Source organism: Apis dorsata, unplaced genomic scaffold, assembly GCF_000469605.1.
Source record: "Apis dorsata unplaced genomic scaffold, Apis dorsata 1.3 scaffold_326, whole genome shotgun sequence".
NCBI lineage: Eukaryota > Metazoa > Arthropoda > Insecta > Hymenoptera > Apidae > Apis > Apis dorsata.
In genome coordinates this window covers 36,876-44,754 of record NW_006263594.1, presented here as the reverse complement: position 1 = coordinate 44,754, position 7,879 = coordinate 36,876, and the positions used below count along the sequence as shown (strand labels likewise).

General features: G+C 33.1%; 1 long non-coding RNA gene across 1 annotated transcript in view; it reads right to left on the bottom strand.

Annotated features, from left to right (window-relative positions):
• LOC116185912 overlaps positions 1 to 7,879 on the bottom strand; it is a 16,593-nt gene that overhangs the window by 1,408 nt on the left and 7,306 nt on the right. The gene's annotated exons all lie outside the window — the stretch shown is intronic.

Here is a 7,879-nt window from a genome sequence, read left to right as displayed (position 1 = left end):
TTTTTTTATTTTTTTTTTCTCTCTCTCTCTCTTTTTCTTTTTTTTTTTTTTTAATGCAACTATGTTACATTTATCAAGTGAATCGAATACATAACAATTAAATAGCGAGTAATTAATAGACAAGGTTGGCACGTGCAAGGTTCGAAATTTAATGCGGTCTTACACGAAATTTTCTTGTTTCTGTTTCGAAATTGTATTTTATTTNTTTTTTTTTTTTTTTTTTTTTTTTTTTTTTTTTTTTTTTTTTTTTTTTTTGTATTTACGGCGTCTTTTGCCAATTTTAATGCTCTCTTTATCGATGCAAGAGAAAGGAGCGAGAAAAATTCGATTTATCGGATTTATATTATAATACGAATCAAATTGTTTTAACAAGCGAGCAATGAATGCGATCAGCTTCGAAGAAAGTGCGACGTTAAATTAATTTTAAGAAAGAAAAAAAAATATATATATATATATATATATATACATATATATATATACACACATATATTTCATTCTATGAAAAAAAAAAAAAAATGTTCTGTGATACGTTGAACAATTATTGTACGGCATTTGAAAAGAAAAATTCGTGACAACACGTATGTTTGCCCGAGGCCTTGGTTATAATACGTATACACTAGTTTCGCAACGTGTATTGTTATCATAGTTTATTATAATTTTATTATAAATATCAAAGTACACGATTGCAAGGGTAAAAATCATGTCTTGAGATTTTTCGAACTTCTCCAAAATCACTTTAGTTAGATAGTTTTGCGTACCACCTCAACCAAGATTTAACATCTTCGAACTAATTCGAAGATGCGACATCCGTTCATCGAAGACGAAGAAGAAAACATCCGAGGAAGAAGAATATATCTGATCATCATGGAAGATGAATCTTCACTTGCTTCATTTCGAACCGTTTCTTCTATCGAGCGACCCTATTTACTTTCTTTCTATTTTTTTTTTTTCTTTTTTCTCTCTTTGCAAATTTATAAAAAGAGACGAGATTTTCATCTCGTTTCCAGTTTCTTCTTCTTTTCTTTTTTTCTTTTTTTTTTGTTCTTTCTTTTGCAAACTATCGTTAACGTTCGTTTCTTTTTATCGCGTTATACATCGAATAGAGGAAAAAAATTACAATATTTCCAGATCCACCATCGAAGATTATTTTTCCGCTTAGGGGAAATAATTATCGGCATCATAATCAACATTTCGATTTTGATTTCAGGTTCTTGATTCAAGTTCTCAGGAGGAATCAGGTTGTTCCAAAATCGGATGATCTTATGTTCTCGATACGATCGAAGAAGATTGAAGATTGATCAGGTGTGACTCGCAATATCAATGATCCTTCCATACCCATCGTTCAGGCAAGGCCCAAACTCTAACTCTCTGTACAGCACCTGAAAATAAAGACACAATTCTCCGTATTTCTTTTTTTTAAGTATTTCAATTAGCTCGATCGCTATTTTTACTCAATGTCAACCCTGTACAACCGCTTCTTTGCTTAGAAACAGAAGTTGTACAACATGTCTCGTTTAAATCTATCCCCCTAAATACGACCAACATTGACCAACAATGTGATTCGGACTCGAATTCAAACTCGAAAAGAAATAAATAGATCCCCTGTTTCTATTCAATCTTCTTTATGATATATCGATGATATTTCTCAGTGTATCGATGATATATCGAAAAATATAATTTAAACGGAACATGTTGTATGATGTTTACACATACATCACGTATTAGACAGACGAGACCGATTGATATATATATATCAGGGTACGTGGTAGGGCAGGACGTTCATCGTTCTTTTTTTGGGGGGAGGAAGGGGGGGGGGTTGGAGACGTCGATGGATCTAACGGGGAAATTACGATTTCAGGATGGGCCACGATGATAAGACGCGACAACAAGGGGAACTACGCGGTGTACCAGTGCGGGATGTGCGGTAAATCGTATTCTTGGAAGTCCTCCTACCATCGACACTTGCGGGAGGAGTGCGGCAAGCAGCAAAGGGCGAAATGCAAAAATTGCGGGAGGCAGTATCGTTGGAGGGATTCGTTGAACAAACACTTGAAATACGAGTGCGGTGTGGAGCCCAAGTACACGTGTTCGGTGTGCGGGAGAAAATTTCGTCACAAGCAGGTGCTCACGTCCCATTTGAGGAAATTCCATTGAATCTCGTTCGAAGGAAAAAAAAGATTCTTTTCTTCTCCTTTTTTTTTTTTTTTTTTTTTTATCGCGTTTAATCATCGGTGATCTCGTTGAAAATTGTTGTTGAAAAAAAAGTCTATCGGCGATGCTTCGCCAGTGTTGCGGCCATTTTGCGGTCAGAAATCGAAAATACGAAGTTCCACAAATTGGCAGCGATTAACACGTCGACCTTGTTAGAGGAGACGGTTCTTCAATCTTTGGAAGATTGCTTTTTGAAAATCTATCCTATTTATCTAATTCAATCTGTGGATTCCTTAAATTTACAAAAAAAGGATACTTTGAATCTTTATGAAATCCGATTTAGAGATCTCTAGCATCATTTTTTAGGAATCCGTGGATCGAATTTAAACAAAAATTCTTAGAATTCTTTTAATTTTCTTTAAAGAGTAGCCGCAATCCTGACGAAACATCGAAACAAAAATTCTTCCCTTAGGAGAACGTCTCGATTATAAAAATTCTGCGACATCCACGACGGGCAACCACGAAAGGGTCTTAATTAATTATACTCCAACTCTCTGATTAACCTAATTAATTGCGAAATTTATTCGTTGTCTTGCAAGTAGCATAGACTGGTTCACTTAATTGGAAACAATAAAGAAGAATGTATTAAACTCGGCTGATATTTCTCATTCTTCGACTCACTTCCTCCTCGATCCCCATTCGAGTTCGTTGAATCGCGATCCTTAACGAATCGTTCTTCCTCCCGTTGTTCAAAATCATCTGTTCTGTCTGTTCGAATTCTTTCAACGTGAAAAAAAAAAAAAAATAAAATAAAATAAAAAGATTTACCCGCGTTCAAGGATCAAGGATTACGGTAACTCTTGTTAATCTCGTTAATCTCTCGTTCCCCTTTGTCATCTGTTTCAGACTCGAAGAGGGACCACAATCGCGTCAACTACGACGCGCCGTTCACCTGTTACAAATGCGGGAAACGTTACACATGGACCGACTCATTGACGAGACACCTTCGGGAGGGCTGCGGGAAGTTGCCGAGGCATAAGTGTACCCTGTGCGGTAGAAAATTCAAACGCAGGGACTATTTGTTGCGTCACGAGAACAACGTTCACAAAGCGGAGTGAATTGATTAATTCACGATCAATATATGATACGCTTCCTAAAATATTCCGTCGAGAACGTTCGAGCTTTGTTCCTTTTCGAAGAGAGAGAGATATTGGACGATAAAGCTTTGTTTTTTTTTTTTTTTTCCTTTTTGGTAGGAGATCGATATTTTTTATATGTCGTGATTCTTTTCTTCTTTCTTCTTTTTTTTTTTTTTTTTTTTTTTTTTTATTTTTTTTTTTTTTTTTTTTTCCTTTTTGGTGGGAGATCGATATTTTTTATATTGCGTGATTCTTTTCTTCTTTCTTCTTTTTTTTTTTTTTTTTTTTTTTTTTTATTTTTTTTTTTTTTTTTTTTTCCTTTTTGGTGGGAGATCGATATTTTTTATATTGCGTGATTCTTTTCTTCTTTCTTCTTTTTTTTTTTTTTTTTTTTTTTTGGAAACGTCGCTTAGAAAGAATCGTTTCTTTCTTCAAACATTCCTATACAAGATACGATACGGACAGAAACGAATGAGTTTCGTCGTCTACGTGTCTCGATCGATTGTGGAAATTATCGATTTGTTTATATACATATATAAGACTGATACCGTCGTTTCAAAAATGTCATCGTTGTAATATATATATAAATATATATATATATAAAAGAAATAATTTCTTTTGATTTGATTTTTCGAATTTGAATTATTGAATTATCTAAGTACGATTCGAATCTCGAGTCGGGAGATAATTCATAATTATATATAATTTGTTGATTGAAATCAAATGAATTCTATATATAATTTATATTTATATAATTGGATCATCGAGTCGTCGTGTTCACACACTTGTAATCGTAACTTTTCTAACGTAACACTTTTTATACGTTTAGAGTATGTATATAGAAATTTTTATATGTATATTATATATATATATATATATATATGTGTGTGTGTTCTACGTGTTACGGATTCACGTGTTTCAAGAACACACGTTTTATATAAGAAACTGTCATTTCGAGAAATGCGCGACACTATGTAAATACGTGCGTGTGCTAGCGATACGTTTTGCTCTGCGCATGAAAATGATATTATGTGGTGCGAATGATTCGTGGAATCGAAAATAAAAAATAAAAAATAAAAAGAAAAAAAAAAGAAAGAACGTATACGTCAATATTTCTGAAAATAAAAGAATAAAAGATTAAATAAATAAATTAGAATTAATGGAAAAGTGGCTATGCAAGAGTGGAATACCCGGTTGAATGAATCCCAACAATTGATATAACGATTCAAATAATTCACCAACGCGTTGAATTTTTAATTTAGCAAAGAAAATGAGATGGAACGATTTAAGAAATAAAAGCTCGCTCAAAATTTAAATAAAGCGTTTTCAATCGAAAGTCAAAGCTGTGTTTTGAATTATTATTCGCAATAGGTCGTAAAATTATATCGTTTAAACGAAGCAAAATTTAAAGAATAATTCTGGAGATTGAAAGAAACAAAAGGACGAAAATTGATATGCAAACTTGTTTATCAAGTTATAAATTCTATCCTCTCTCCGATATAAAAATAATTGTAATGTATAACTTGAAAAACAAACTTCAACATGTTTGCGTAACAAACTTTCGTAAATACTTGTTTCAATCTGTTTAGAATCAAATTTAAATTTTCTACCTTCATCCGAGCATCTTGTACTACAATTTATTTTTATTTTATTTATTTATTTATTTATTTTCTTTTTTCTTTTTGCATTTAAAGGAGCGGATATACGTGATAGCAAACGCTAAGAAGCTATTTCGAATGAAAAACTGAACGCAATTACAGAAACTGCATTGTTCTTTCAGCTTACTGCGGTTCAGACTATTACAAGAGACTTGGGAGACACTTCTGTTCGAATTGTGGCAAGGAGTACAGATGGATGCAGTCTCTGATTAGGCACGAGAAAGAAGAATGCGGCAAGGATCCGCAGCACTCTTGTCCAGTGTGCGGGACGAAAATCCGTCACAAATGGATGTTGAAGAAACACTTGATCAACGTTCATCATTGGGTTATCCCTAATGGGAAAAACTTTTATCTTGGATCGACAGATAATAGCGCGTAATGAATAACGGTGTCGTGAATTTTGTGGTGGACGAAAACTGTGTTGCGAGGAAAATATAGTTTCTTCGTATTTTGCTTGTTCGATTTTTTTCGTGTTGAAGTAGAACCTCGAATTTATTTCGAATTTGTTCGATGATAGGAAGATAATGGGAAGTTGTGAGAATTGATAATTACAGATTCGTTAATTATCTTCGTCTATTATTTAAGTCGTTTTGTGAAAATTAATTAAATTGAGATTGATGAATTAAAGTTAGATATAACCATAAATCTGATTTGTAAATATTTATTTTTAAATTATCATTGTGTAAATAATTATTAATAATCGAAAGATATGTATGAAAAGTATAAATGATTGTATATATATTTATTATAACGAGGTTCTACTATGTTACGTATGATAATACGTGTCATAAGGTAACAATTATAATAATTACACGATCAGGACGGCATATTTTGATCGCTAGTTTTTAAACGATAGATTCATAAAAATCCACTCTTATATTGAGCGGATTTGTGCTCAAATGTGTATTCTTGTTTTAATGTTGATTGATAAAAATATTATAAAATATATTGAATAAACCATCCTGAACGTGTTGAAGAAAATTTTGCTTGTACTTTCGTGCGTTCCACTTGCTTAAAGATGTACATTTTATACATGAAATTGTATTTATATATGTTATGTAAAATTTGATCAATAAATAAGATAAAGAAACGCGTACAAAAAAACGAGTTAGTCACGATGAATATCGTTTTCAAAAAAAAAAGGGAAAAAAAAAACAGCGAAAAGAAACTTTCAAAAAAGGAAAAGAAGATCGATGATTTCTGCAGGATTCGCAAGCGCATAATGTTTCCAGTATTATTTTCAAATATATATTTTTGCGATATACTTTTTCAAATATATTCAAAAAAATTTCAAAAATTTTTGAATATACTATCTTTATAGATTAATTGGAATGAGAGTACAAATTGCTTGTATGATTAATTTTTAGGACTCCCTAAACAATTTGTCTGCGACAAATGTGGAAAGACGTATAAATGGAGGGAGTCGTTGCAGCAACATCGTCGACTAGAATGTGGAATCGAGCCTCGATTTGCCTGCATCTTTTGCGGTAGAAGATTCAAGCATAAACATCATTTGAAAGAACATTTGAAGAGGCGTCATCATTGCGATCAATTGAAAACATCTTGGTTGAACGAATAATAATACATTCCATTCCTTTCCCTTCACTTTCATCCGTTTCCATTGTGAAAGCGCGATTGAGCGGAGAAAAAGGAATAGATGAAAACAAGCAATAAAAATTCTCTGTAATGCAATACACTTTCTTGACTGATTTGCCATTTATAATTATCACAAAGATTCATTTTCGCCACTTGTTCCTACAAGACAATATTATTATAGAATCATGTGTAAACGACATTTTATAATAAAAGATATTGTTTCGTCACACGACAATTTCAAGTCAAAGAAATAATTTTTCGTAGATTTTGCGCGGATTCGGGATGCGTCGGGAAAGTTCGGACTGACGCCGTGGTGATTCAACTTCGGGTCGATTCGGCAGAGATCGGACGAGTCCGCTGGATACCGAGTAGTGAGAGAGAGATTTTGCTCGATCTCGCCCGAATTTTTCCGACTCATTTCGAACTTTTGAATCCTTACAAATTCCGCGCATTTTTAATTTTTTCTAAAAAGAAACGTGAAAAGTGTATACTTGTGATCGTTTGAATTAATCGCGTCTGATTCTCAATGCTAATAAAAATGTATCTTTTTGTGATTTCAGGTTTACCAATTTTTGTGTTTCGTTCGAGCTATCTCTGTAACAACTGCGGAAAAACGTATAAGTGGAAAGAGTCGTTGAACTTGCACAAGCGCATGGAATGCGGTATCGAGCCACGATTCTGTTGCAAAATCTGCGGGAGAAGATTTAAGCACAAACACCATCTCACGAAGCATCACAAATCGATCCATAATTACGTCGATCAGTGATGATCGATTAATTGACCTAATTAAGAACATTTGAAGGAAAATGACATTCTCTCGTTCGAGTCTAATAATTTATTGTTGATAGTGTAAATCGATCTCGAAGATATTTTACGCGATTAATTTGGAATGAAAACTCAAACTGAGAAGAGTCAAGTGGAAAGTTATATATTTTGAAAGCGTTTAAAAAATTTAACAAGACATTATATTGTATCGAGTACAATACAATTACTAGCAAAAGCGTTTCGATAGGATACTAAATCATCGTAATTAGAGCGGAGTAAAAAAAGAATGAAAACGAATTAAGCAATAAACGAAAATACATAAAAGTATTTCTTTACCAATTCGCCACATCGATGTAATGATTTTTTAAAACAGCCGCATGCTCTCGCTACGCTAAAATTTCTTCCGACTCATTCCCATAGTTGCTCGAAAATCTGTTTACGCTGAATAACGTTCGCATAAAATATATATATAACATAAAACGTCTTTTCGCCTTATGTAACGGGAACACTCGAACATTTGAGAATCTCGTCGCAAATAAATGAAACGAATCGTTAATTCTTGCGACTAAC